This window comes from Scleropages formosus, chromosome 5 (genome assembly GCF_900964775.1).
Source record: "Scleropages formosus chromosome 5, fSclFor1.1, whole genome shotgun sequence".
NCBI classification, from domain to species: Eukaryota; Metazoa; Chordata; class Actinopteri; order Osteoglossiformes; family Osteoglossidae; genus Scleropages; species Scleropages formosus.
In genome coordinates this window covers 15,186,991-15,200,528 of record NC_041810.1, presented here as the reverse complement: position 1 = coordinate 15,200,528, position 13,538 = coordinate 15,186,991, and the positions used below count along the sequence as shown (strand labels likewise).

At 41.5% G+C, this 13,538-nt stretch overlaps 1 protein-coding gene across 1 annotated transcript in view; it reads left to right on the top strand.

Moving 5' to 3' along the window:
• Positions 1–6,402: 6,402 nt before the first annotated feature.
• The window catches only part of kiaa1109 (KIAA1109 ortholog), a 63,901-nt gene continuing 56,765 nt past the window's right edge, over positions 6,403–13,538 (top strand). The window contains 1 exon segment of the mRNA XM_018759655.2: positions 6,403–6,556. The gene's annotated coding sequence lies outside the window, so the exon portion shown is untranslated.

Below are 13,538 nucleotides of genomic sequence, written 5' to 3'. Positions count from 1 at the left end.
GTCTTTCTGATCAAATGCTATGATGGCCCATACAATGTGATTTGTGATTCTGTCCACCCAGGGAAGCCCTAGGGATTTAGACTCCCTGAGACTGGCAGTTCCCCATGGGCTCCCCAGTGAAGTTATTCTCAGAGTGAGGAGTAGCCTCAGAAAGGGCAAAACCCATGGTGCAGATACCTCACCTGAAAAGGGATCCGTCACCTGGAGCGAGCTTTTCGTACACTGCTGGCACCAGATATGTGGTTCCCAGTTCAGTGCTTCCAGTGCACTTTCCATAGATGTGCACTGTGTGCACTGTCAGCTGCAGTATTGTCACAATCCAAGTCCTTTGTCCCAGTTTGACAGGACTGTGGTCTTACAGATGACAGTTACCTTACCAGGGGGTGTGGTGGCCCAGTGGGTTGGACTGGGTCCTGCTCTCCAGTGGGTCTGGGGTTTGAGTCCTGCTGGGGGTGCCTTGTGATGGACTGGCGTCCCGTCCTGGGTGTGTCCCCTCCCCCTCCAGCCTTACGCCCTGAGTTGCCGGGTTAGGCTCTGGTTCCCCGCGACTCTGTATGGGACAAGCGGTTCTGAAAATGTGTGTGTGTGTGTGAGTTACCTTACCAAAATGTTTTTTGTTCATACTGGTTTTTGCAGCATGGGTGGCTGGTGGTGTCGTGGTTTGGGCGGTTGCCTTTGGCTCTGGGGATTGCCGGTTCAATGCCTGCCTCCAGCTGTGGTGCCCTTGAGCAAGATGCTTGCCCTGCAATTGCTCCAGTACATTTTCCCGGCTGTGTGCCTGGGTACCTATAGTTGTGGCCCTGTGATGGACTGGCATCCCGTCCAGGGTGTGCCCCCTTCAGCCTTGCGCCCACTGTCTCCGGGATTGGCTCTGGCTCGCCACGACTCCACTCCGGATAAGCGGTTGTTGGAACTGGTTGCTTGCTTTTTGCAGCATGAAATGGGCTCACTTTTCATTTCATTGGGACATCTTTCTTATTTCTGCAAGGTGTGAAGAAAGAAGTCATGTTTTTTTAATAAAACATCATAATGAGCTATAGTATTTTTGCCTTTTTTAGCTTTCAACTTCATGATTTATATGTATTGTAAATGTCACTAATATGCTGGTAGTCAGTAACTTGCCTACAGTGGGATACGTGTGACATGCAAGCAATTCAATCACAGACAGAAGCAGCTGAACTAGGAGTTAAGAGCAGGTGTATACACCACTGGTGATTCTCGAGAGACAAACTAAACAAACTTGTACGTTGAAACAATGACATGAATTAAACAAGCAAAAACTTCAAGGAGTGAAGGTAACTATTCTGGAAAAGAGGGAATGAAGGAGAAAGTGGTACATTTGGTTTTATCATTGAAAAGATACAGTTTGCAAAAACAGTTTTAGCATATCCTTCTACCAGAGGTGGGAAAAATGGCAATTATTGAGTTTCTTGTATTTAAGACAATTTCTGGAGAAATTGCACTTTTCAAAGTAGTTATTAGCAACAATCACACACACACACAAACACTAACCGAAGCTGCTTGTCCTGAGCGGGGCTGCAGCGAGCCGGAGCCTAACCCGGCAACACAGAGCGTAAGGTTAGAGGGGAAGGGGACACACCCAGGATGGGACACCAGTCTGTCACAGGGCACCCCAAGCAGGACTCAAACCCCAGACCCACCAGAGAGCAAGACCTGGCCAATCCCACTGCACCCCAGTTAGCAACAATGCTTTTTACTTTTATGCAGGCATATTTGTAAAGAGAAATGTACTTTCCCATTTTTCTTACTTTTGATGTTTTTTAAAAATAATATTTAAACTTCATGTCCATAAAACTGATTGAGTTGTTTTTGCTGAAACCCAATAGCTACACCCCCTAGCTGTCAACTGGCTGCTTCTATTGATTTCATTGGCTATAACTGGCTGTCAATGACAGTTTCCCCTGAAAAACAATGAAGTCACTCGCACTGCAACCCAACAGCAACACCTGCTCGCTGTCAACTGACTTATTCATTGGTCGTCAGTCATAATTTTTCTTTTCATTGGTCAAGGGTAGCCACAACAACCACAAACTCTTTTAGGGAAGTATAATTTAGAAATTCCAGCAACGGCTCTACTTTCGCTTTGGAGGACTGAGAACCAGGAAGTAGCTTCTGAGTTGTTTGGTTTGGGGTGAAAATCCATGTCCTTATGTTCATTTTATAGTTATGAGAAAAATGACCAGTTATAATGATAATTTTCCATGTAGCCCACTCCTTTACTCAAAAAGAGTTTCAGCTACCCTTTTCTACAGCTGGGATATATGTTATTGGAGCAGTTCAGGGTAAGTGCCTTTCTTACAGGCAAAACGGCAACCTTCGGGTTACAAACATTATCCGTATGTCCCCAATACCAACTGTCACACGGCTATGATTGTCAGCAATCTTGTGAGACTAACATGGCATACTGAGCTGTGCATTACCATACAGGGTTAATATGTTCTCTTTGCAATGCGTTCACTGTTGATTAATCAGTCTTTACTGCTATGTTTTGTCCAGCATTGACTGACAACCTGGTTCATTCATGGGTAAGGGAAGTGATGGCAGAACTGAGGAAAAAACACAAGTTTAAAAAATACTCAATATGTTAAGTATATTTTTTTGTGTACTTTGAATTTTATGAGTTTTCCCCAATATTTCAATTGCTCCCACGTTAGCAATATTTTTCCTTAAGTGCTAAAACTCTCTATATATATAGTATGAGCTGTTGCTAGTGGTTTAAGCCCTTGTAACTGAAAATGTAGTATAGTTTCAAACAAATTCTCAAGTAAAAATATCACCAAAAGATCTACTCTGAAAATAGTAACATAACTGATTTTTTCTGAAATTATTCTTTTTCATGGGGGCGCGGTGGCGCAGTGGGTTGGACCGGGTCCTGCTCTCTGGTGGGTCTGGGGTTCGAGTCCCGCTTGGGGTGCCTTGTGATGGACTGGCGTCCCGTCCTGGGTGTGTCCCCTCCCCCTCCAGCCTTATGCCCTGTGTTGCCAGGTTAGGCTCTGGCTCCCCGTGACCCCGTATGGGACAAGCGGTTCGGAAATGTATTCTTTTTCATTTTACATAGATTTTTTGGAAGAGGGATACTTGTACCTGATTATGTTTTTAAGTAAGAGTACTTGAATATTGTTTTGACAACCCACCACTGCCTTCCTGTGACATTTCTGACACTTTTGCCTCTGCTCCTTTCCAGTTAAAATAGAAGTGAAACGAAAAGTAAACAAGAACAGTTGTCTTCTAAGTAGGAACTGTACAAAAAGTGCTTTGCACCTATAGTTGAATGCCCTGATACAAATCAACACATCTGTCCAAATTCATCTCAAGTCCAAGACTGATTTCAGTCCTTCTTGGGATTTTAGGCTCACTTACATGCTTAGCACATATGATCACATTGCTGTATTAATATGCTGTACATATTGCATATTTTTATACCAAAAATATACAGCAGAATCTAATTACTTTTAATCTTCTTAGTAGATTTTGTTGTAGTTTTGTGGAAAAATGAAACATGGTAAAGATGTAAGCTGCATTTGCATCGATACAGGCCCATGCACAGTACACACACACACACACACACACACACACACACACACACACACACACACACACACAGACTGGAGCCACTTGTCCCGAGCGGGGTCGCGGTGAGCCGGAGCTTAACCTGGCAACACAGGGCGTAAGGCTGGAGGGGGAGGGGACACACCTGGGGGGGACGACAGTCCGCTGCAAGGCACCCCAAGTGGGACTCAAACCTCAGACCCGCCAGAGAGCTGGACCTGGCCAAGCCCACTGCATCACCGCATCCCCTCCCATGCACAGTAATTCAATGCAAATAAGACTCACCTCTGGCTCTCCTTATTTGGTACTGAAAAATACAGTAATGCCTATTTAAAACAGTTTCCAGTTACTCTTGTTTATTCCCATGAATATGTCTCATTGTCATAAACTTTTAGCGATTTGCAGTCACTGGCGAACTCTGTAGGTAAAAAATCACAAGTGTTCTCTTTAGTCACCTCCTTCCTTTAAAAAATAAAAAATAAATTTGCTTCAAACATATTAAACTTTGGAGCTCATTTATTCATTCAGGAAATGAGTTGCTTTCCAAGAGTCCTCTTGTTGTCTCAGAGTATCCTTTAGAAAAAGTCTGGTTTGTTCTGTGTAGAGCTTCCACTCCACAGCATAATGCACAATTCTCCACTATGGGAAAAATGGGATAAGTGACTGAAGGGATAATCTTGATAATCCTCTCGATCATACCAACCTCACACTGTACAGTTTGGAAGGTGTTGGATTTTATGGTGAGTTAACACTTTCTGCCAGTCAGTAGGGTTGAGTACTTTGAACATGTGCTGTGGATGCCAAGCTAAGCTGCATGACTGAAACATTTTCGATGACGAAAACGTTGCTTGAGGGCTAGTCTTTTGGTGTTTGGATACTTTGATTAATGATCTCCACAGATCCACTGTAACAGATCCCGTATGCATCTAGCAACGTTCATGCACTTCATGAAACCTGTTCTGCTCAGGTCTTATAAATAACCTTGCAGCTTGCAAGGAGTCAGCACCACACAAGATCGGGGGTAGCAAAATAAGTGTGCCATGCCTGTTGCCTACCTTCTGTATCATGGCCCAGCATGAAACCTCATCAAGCCAACTGCATGCAGATGTGGACACTTCATTAACACTTAAAAGGGCTAAGGGGCTGGGCTGCCATGGAAGAGAAAAGAAAAATTGCTGCATCAGATAATATGAGGAGAACAAGGAGATCGTTTTGTGTTTATGGAGGAACTGGTCAAGAAGAGGCCTAAGTTTGGTTTTTCTATGCCAAATCTATAATTGGTAATCTATGAAAAAATATATGGCAGTTTGGTCCATGTTCTAAGTTCAGTGCTCAGTAAAAAGAACTGGACATTTCTGAAGATACTTTAGTTGCATTTACTCCATTTGTGAGCTGATACTACAATATATTCCGTGTGTTTTAATAAACAACAGTTCACAAAAGGTAAAAATCCCACTGAGAGGAAATAACAATACTAAAAAAACTGGAACACCATGTGTATAACCAAACCAATATGCTTATATGGGTGAAGTTTTTTTTTAAAGAATAATTTTGGAGAGACCATTTTCATGATGGATGAGAACTAAATTACTTAAAGGAGATTACTTACTGATGTACGGCACTATTATATGAAGCTCAATCAACAGTCAGTAAGAGGATCCCTTTTTTCTGTGTAGAATACATATAGCTCAAATTTCAATTAGTTAAGTGTTTTTAGCAATCAATAATGTCCAGTAAATCATCATTGAAATTAACATACATGACCAATCAAAATTCTGTAGGCCTATCTATTAACATAATTTCACGTAGTGATGGGGAGTTTCAGAACATGGACAAAGGCAGATAATAATAAGTTTCACTAATGCATCACAGTGAGTAAAAGACATCACTTTTTGTGCGGCACTGTTTTACTGTGAAATAATGGCGTCCCGTCCTGGGTGTGTCCCCTTCCCCCTCCGGCCTTACGCCCTGTGTTGCCGGGTAGGCTCCGGTTCCCCGTGACCCTGTAAGGGACAAGCGGTTCTGAAAATGTGTGTGTGTGTGTGTGTGTGTTTTACTGTGACCAAACCAGAGTAAGGAGATATGATGTTTTAAAATGTTCACGGTTAAGAAAGCGTTGCCATTCACTGCAGCACACATTCATTTGGAATTTTAAACAGATTTTTTTTTTTTTTTACTTTAGACATGTTGCAGTGGTTGAAGAAATTGAATTTTCCAGTGATATATAATAATAATAAAAACTTGGGTTTTGCGGGAAACTCAAAAAAAAAAACTAAATCCAGTGATATCAGCGGAGTTTCAATTATCTAAAAATAACAGCTGCGTGACCCAGAGAATTTTATACAACGACATTCAGCCACTGTGCGCAAAACACGCCGTCAGAACCTGATACTGCTCTTATCGGACAACATTAAGTTAACACTTAAAGCATATTTTCTGGAGAATAATTGTTTTCATGTGCTTTGCGGGATGATCTATAATGGCTTTTGTCATAGATCTATGGACAGATGGACTGATTATCTATTATTAAATATATCAAAACCAATAGTTTTCGTTTAACTTGTGAAAATAACTCAACCGCCACTTTGCATGGCTCGACTGCGCACGTTCACCACCTGACACTCGCGCACAGCGCATCTCGCGCACGTAACGGAGAGCTCTTATTGGCTGCCTGAGCTTTTTTCCGAAATATTACTGGCTGTGACTGTCACGGTCGATATCGCGAGCATGTGAATGATTTCGCTAAGGCAGTCGGTGATTGGTCCCCTTTCCCGTCCTTGCATCCTCCGGATTGGTCCTTCACGCAGTCCGACCAGAAACTCGCGACGGCCCTCCGAGAAGGGTGTAAACAGTGTAACCGCAGGTGACAGTCGGCCTGTTTCTGTAGGATTTAAAATGTCGCCTTCATGAGCGGCCCAGAGAAACGACACGCCGGCGAACAAATCAGGCGGGAAGATGAGACGCAGAGTGTCGTGCGCGTGACGAGGTGGGTGTGATATTTTTGCGTGGTTTTTTGTTCGCTCGTGCCGTGTGCGCGCGCCGCGGCCTGTCTTGAGCCGACGCGCCGGCCGTAGCAGTGGTGGTGCTAGCGGAGCCCCGCTGGGCGCTGTCCGGGGATGGGCTAACTGAGTAATCCCGTTCCTTAGCGAACGGGCACACACACGTCCCTCTGCCTTCTGAAATAGCCCATAACGAGCTGTGTAACACAGGACCGGTGTGAATGAATGCCGTGATGTTACAGGCGCTTGCTTTGCAGCCGCCGGTAGTCAGTAATGGTGAAGTCCCTTCACACGCTGTGCTTGTGGTGGAAAAAAACTACCGCGTGATCACGTTGCTCATATTTACATGTACACTGTCAATGTGACTGTGTGTGTATGTATAGCTGTACTGCTGGTGCATTCGATGACCTTTGCTTTGATGAAGGTGTGAATTAAGTGGTGGAATTAAGTCTGGCACATGATGATATTGCCTTCAGAAATGCTCTGAAGTCTAGTGAGGATAAACTATGAATTTAGAAAAGTAATATCATCTTTGTAGCCACGATCATGATGATGTTGTCATTCTCTAGGGCCCTTGCCTTTCTCGTGTTCCTGTTAGATGTCATTCATTGTCTTCATGACAGGTCTTTTCTCTGAATCAACCCCCCCCCCCCCCCCCCCCCCCCCCCCCCGCTAGTAGCATTTATTACATTTACATTATTTATTTATTCATTTATCTGACACTTTCCTCCAAAGCAACTTGCAGTGTCAAGCTACTTACTTAGCCTTAGCTCTAACCGCAGTGTGGGACCAGCTGTAACTTACTGAAAGGGTCCTGAGAAATGGGGCCCCAGGAGGAGACCAACATAATACTCGAGTCAGGGCAGCTGGTAGTCTTGTGTTTAGACCTGCTGCCTTTGGACCCAAAGGTTGCAGGTTTGAGTCTTGCCTCCAGCTGTTGTACCCTGATACTTACCCTAAAATTGCTCCAGTAAAAAAATTACCCAGCTGTATAAAATGGGTAGGTAACTGTAAGTAGCTTAACACTGTAAGTCGCTTTGGAGAAATGCATCCGCTAAATGAATAAATGTAAATGTTAGTAAGATGTCTTTCTTGTTCCGAGCCCTGTTGGTATGACATGTCATTCTCTTCATGCAGCGCCATTGTCACAGTCCTATATGGTAAGAGGTGCCGTTCTTGTCATCGGGCTCTTTTTCCTGCCTTCCTGTTACTTAAGACATGTCATTCTCCTTGTTGGGCCCTGTTGTTCATGGTCGTGTTAGTAAGATGCCTCATTTCTCAGGACGTTGTAAGGCATGTCATTCTCCTAACGGGGCCTTTTTCTCCTGATCTTTCTTCTTCTTTCTTGTTAGAAAGATTTGCCATTATTGTTGTTTTTTCTGTTTCTGCACAGGTCTCTACAGGTATTTGCTGCACGTAGCTCTTGGGATACCACTTTGGCAAGCCCTTCAAAATTTTTGCCTCCTTGTGAAAGAAACTTGTTACTCATTTTACATTAATTTTTTTTTTAGCAGACACTTTTCTCCAAAGCAACTTCCAGCGAGCTCTGTGTAGTGTCATTAGCCTGAACACCTTATTCACCAAGGTGACTTACACTGCTGGACACACTACTTACAATGGGTCACTCATCCATACATCAGTGGAACACACACACACACACTCTCTGTCACTCACACACTATGGGTGAACCTGAACAGCATGTCTTTGGACTGTGGGAGGAAACCGGAGCACCCGGAGGAAACCCATACAGACACAGGGAGAACATGCAAACTCCACACAAACTGAGTGCAGATCGAACCCACCTCATCTTGCGCCACCCAGGTGCTGTGAGACAGCAGCGCCACTCGCTGTGCCACCATGCCACCACATTTTGTCTTCTTGTCTTTTGTTTAGGCAACTAGGTGTTCAGTGCTTTGAGATTTTCTTTGACTTTGAAAAAACAACTTCAACAAGTCTTGACCTAACTATATTTTATGAAAGTGAAGTGTATCCGGTACATACAGCAGTGGTAAATTCAGCATACCTTTCTACTTTCATGAGCTTAAACTTCAGATTGAACTATGCCTTTGTACGTTTTTCCTGTTCGAATGGACTCCGCAACACAAGGGGATAATGGTCTTTAATCCATGAAACCATAATTCAGTTCCAGCATCTTTTCTAAAATTATGAAGTTCTTCCAAGAACTGCTGATGCAATGAGCTCAGAGCAGGTGCTTGGCACCTGTGCTTATACCGCTCTAAAGACAAACATTCCTTTCAGTTTCATTTCATGTTTGTCTGCTCAGTGTCAGCATGAGGAGAACTGATAGAGTCCAGTGCAAAGAAAAGTTTTAAAATATATCTTTTAATTTCTGTGCTTCTATATGTTCAGCTGTGCTCTTACCCTTTAAAATCAGCAAAGCCCCTGTATCCCCAGGTGCTCTGTTCTGTCTGGAACATTCACCAGACATTTGTTATATATATTTTTTTGTCTGCTGTTGCAGGTAACAGTGATTAAGGACGTAATGCCAGGTGACGTCCCATGAGCAGAATCAGAATGTTTAATAAGAATGATTTAAAGCACCTGTAATAATGGATGATGACAATAATCAGAGGAAGAAATATATCACTTCAGACACCGAGAAGAAAACCATTTCACTGACATTTATCATAGGCAAAGTATTCAGTGCCGGTTCAAACAGAGATGTGTTCCAGTGATATGGCAAAATACATCTGACATTTTTTGAAGCTTCTGTAGTTCTAATAATCTTTTAGGGCAGCTGGACATATGTTATGCATTGCAAGTCATGTCTTGTTGCTTAGCTAGAATGTTATACAGCTGATAACAACATTTTAGGTTTAAGATGGCCAGATTGTTGAAGTTGTTATCCACTTTTGCAAAACATAACAGCTGTTTTAACAGAACTTGTCATATGTCAAATTTGTGTTAAAGGATTGTACCAAATATTTCTTTTAATACATGTGTAACTCTTTGAAAAACAGTCTGTAATACTATTATCTGCAAATTACATTACTTTCCTTCCCCAGCCGGTCGGACAGCAGCCTTTGAAAATGAAACAAAAGACAAATAACCGAGCTGATTGTATTGCCTCTTAATGGCCGTAAACATGGGTGTGATGTGTGACCTTCAAAAATACGGCTAACTGCTCATCTGCTCAGCTTTCATACATCAGTTCTGTTCTGCTCATGAGAAGGATGGTCCATTTGATTTGCTGCTAAAAAAAGTAGTAGTGAATATCATGGATGAAAATGCAATTATGAATAACATTTTTGTTTTTTTAAAAAAAGGTAGCTATAATGTCAGTCTCGTGTTTGGTTTAAAAGTAAAAATTGAATTATTGTTCTTATTTTTTTCCTATTCTACAATTCAACATGTAGCTCAGTGACAAAAGACACTGACTTGTAAGTTGAACACTGCTGATTTGGTCCCAGCTCTAGGACCCTTGAAAAACATCTCAAAGTGTCCTTGGTCATCAAGTAGCCAACCTGTCTAATTGAAGAGATTTGGAATTTCTAAAGCTGATAACCCAGATATGTGATAATTCTATGCCATTGTAAAATTGAGAAAATTAAGACATAAGCTTGCATGAACAGGTTTTGGTAGCATAATTTAACAATTAGATTATAAATGGAGGAAATTGTTTTAATTGCACCTCATGGCTTCATGCTTATAGGGTTGAACAGAACAGTAGTAGAAAGTACACAAGGTGCAGTCAATCTGTTTCTGTAATGAGCTTCAACACTTGGTTGCTGACATGTGACTTGTAGCCTGTAGCTATGGAATCATGCAGCAATTCAAACAGTCCTCTCCATTTGAAGATGCTTTTAGGGGCTTTGTGGTGATAGGCAGTAGACTGGGAAGCATATCTCGCAGGGTTTATGTCCTAGCTTCCCATTAACCCACATAATCAAGTCAAAGACAGTAAGGCCTCATTAGTGAAGCCACACTGAGGTGAAGAGCATTTCTTTGTAAGTGAAGTACCTTTGTGTAAAACAGACCTTTTCACAGGAGACCCTGGCCTGCTTGAAATTTTGCACATTTGTACAGTTGGATGTTGTACTGGGGCATTTCAGATTAGCATCCTTGCTCAGCAGTATTGTAGCAGGCCCCCTGCTTGGATTTGACTACTATCATATTACACATTTGTACCCTTAACTACCATGCTAGTTCCTTCTCTGTGATTGCATTAAGTTTATTTATTTATTCATTTTGCAGATCCTTTTCTCTAAAACAACATGGAGAAAAAAGTGCATTTCACAGCAGACAGAAGAGTTACAGACACGATTACCCAGCACAGTCAGTTTGTATGATACCGTTGTTTTTTGCCAGCATATATTACATGAGTGGCTGCCCATAGAATCGAAAATGCAAAGGTGAAAATGACAGACGTTGTGATGTTTGTGGATTTAGTAACTAAGCAAAGAAGTAGGTCAGAAAGATGCATTTTGAAGAGATTCAGCTGTTCAGTCCATTGAATTGGGAGTCACTGCACTGGTCTTCACTTCCAAGGCAACACAGTGTCTCGGTGTGTCAGTATTAGGGTTAAAAAGCAGGGTTTAATCAAGCAGTGTTGACATGTAAATGAAGACACAATTGCCAGGAATATATAGTTCATGCATCCACATTCTGCATACATGTTTGTGCCCTATTTGTTTTCATTCATTTGTACAGTCTTTGTATGTTGTCTTTGTCTTTACCTTCACTGCTTTACATCGGTGATCTTTCTCTAAGGTAATGCTGTGCGCATGTAAAATTTGTCTCGATTTGCCCAATATGTGTGCATTTTGTAACAGGGCACAAGCTTGTATTTATGTAGGTTCTTGATCTCCAAGACTGGTATGTCACTCCAGCCACAAGCTCTTGTTATTGAGAACTGGGACTCTAATTACAGTATTTCATGTGAATCTATTGTATTGGCCAAAAACATTCCCCTTTGTTCTTTTTAAAAATTTTCTTTTAATTGTCAAACTTTCAATTAATTCAAATTCCTTATGCCATTGAGTGACATCACTCTTTATGACTCCATAACACTGCTGCAAGTGATGTTCTTTGCACCGTGATTTATGAAAAAAGGAAATATTAACATTAAGCTTGAAGTAGTTTCAATGCTCTGTTTTCAGTCCAGGCCAGAGCTGTGTCTGGGTGTCTGCTCCATCCTTTTCCCTCAGTTGACTTAATCCTTAATAATGCATTTTTCAAGATTTATGTTTGTTTTGTGCTGTGTATGTGTTTAAGATCTTCTGCAGTGTTGATTTTTTTTTTTTTTTTTTTTTTTTCCTTCAGAGGTCACGCACCACGAGAAACAATATGCATGATTAACCACTAGTTGAAGCCAGAGCAATTTGACTGGAAACACCCATATACGCAACAAGTAATGAAATTATGTTGACATCCCTGCTCTCGAAATCACTCTGTACGATGTATATTTTGAAGGTCATCTCTGTACTTAGGAGAAACTGTAATCTTGTCATTTTAAAGAAACAAGATGTGAAAATACATTTGCTGTTCTCACTGACAAAAAAACAGCATATATAGAGAGTACATATATGGTACAGTAATAATATTCATGGAACTTTACACTTCTTATAAACAATTTTCTGTACAGGTAATTTTTCTCACTAATCATTTCAGTAATCATTTATCTTGCTGTTGGACACCCGATCAAATAATTTAAGCAACAGCACACAACTTGTTATGGCTTATTTCACCTATGGTCCCATTATTTTAAAGACTGAAGTCTTGAAATCCTTCTCTTTTTATAAATGTTCCTGGTCGCTTCATACCGTTGTCAGCTCAACTTTTGGATCTTAGTAGTAGAAAGGCCTCTTCGTGATACATCACAAGTTGCTCTTGTTTTTCCAAAGTTGAACAGATCAGGAGACAGCAGCTCAGCTGAGGTCTTTGCCATTCTGTCCAGAGCAACTTTTTAGTTTTCATTATTTATCCTGTCCCATGTTGTTGGATTGGCACCATATTAATGAAATGTAGAAGGATGGCTTTGAAGAGAATAGCTCTCGATCGACTGTCTCGGAGCAACTGTTTCCAATATATCTATTTCGCTCTTTTGTGTTTTGATGTCCCTCCATCTTGTTGCGATTGCTTGAGCTTCTCCATTCTGCCATTGCTGCATCCCTTCCACATTCTGTCTCTGCTGTGTCATGTCTGTTTAGCTTCAGTGACTCATCTTGAGCGATAAAGGGACTTGATTCTGGCTTTTGTCATTGATTCTGTCAACGTTTTTCTCTTTCTATGTATGTGGCACTATAATGTTGGCTGTAATCTTTGGCATTTGTGTAGGCAGTTCTTAAGTGTGTTCACAGGGAGAGGATAACTGGCATTACAGATTTTTGCACCCTGGTATAGTATCAGTCTGAGAAAGAACACTCTAGGAAAAAGTAACATTTCTCCATGGCTGTAATTGGCTATATTGGTAACGAGTCCTTTAGATTTAGATTTGTACCCTTTACCCATTTTTGTAACTGTGTATTTGATAAAGCAATTCATAGTATGCACTTTCATCAGGGACACCGCAGTAAAGTTTATACGGGCAGTCCACAGGTTACGAAAGTCTGACTTATGTTCAACCGAAAGGTACGAACCATCCCCCGTAAAGCCTACTATATTAAAAATTTGAGTTACATACAATGATCCCTACTAACAAACGGGCGCTACTTTTGTTTTTACCCTCCTAACCATGGCACCAAAGCCTAAATGTGATGCAACGGATGGTCATGCATCAAAGAAAAGGAAAAGGATCACAACTGCAACTAAAGTGGAAATAATAAAGCGATCAGAAAAAGGTGAAATGCCAACAAACATTGGAAAAGGGAACCTTAAACTTTGTTTTTTATTTTTTTATGCGCACACACACACTTTCTTTCTTTCTCTCTATGATAAATACTGTAGTGGTCACAACCACGCCCATACCTCACCCAGCAGCACCTGGCTTCAGTTGAAGCACTCGGCTAT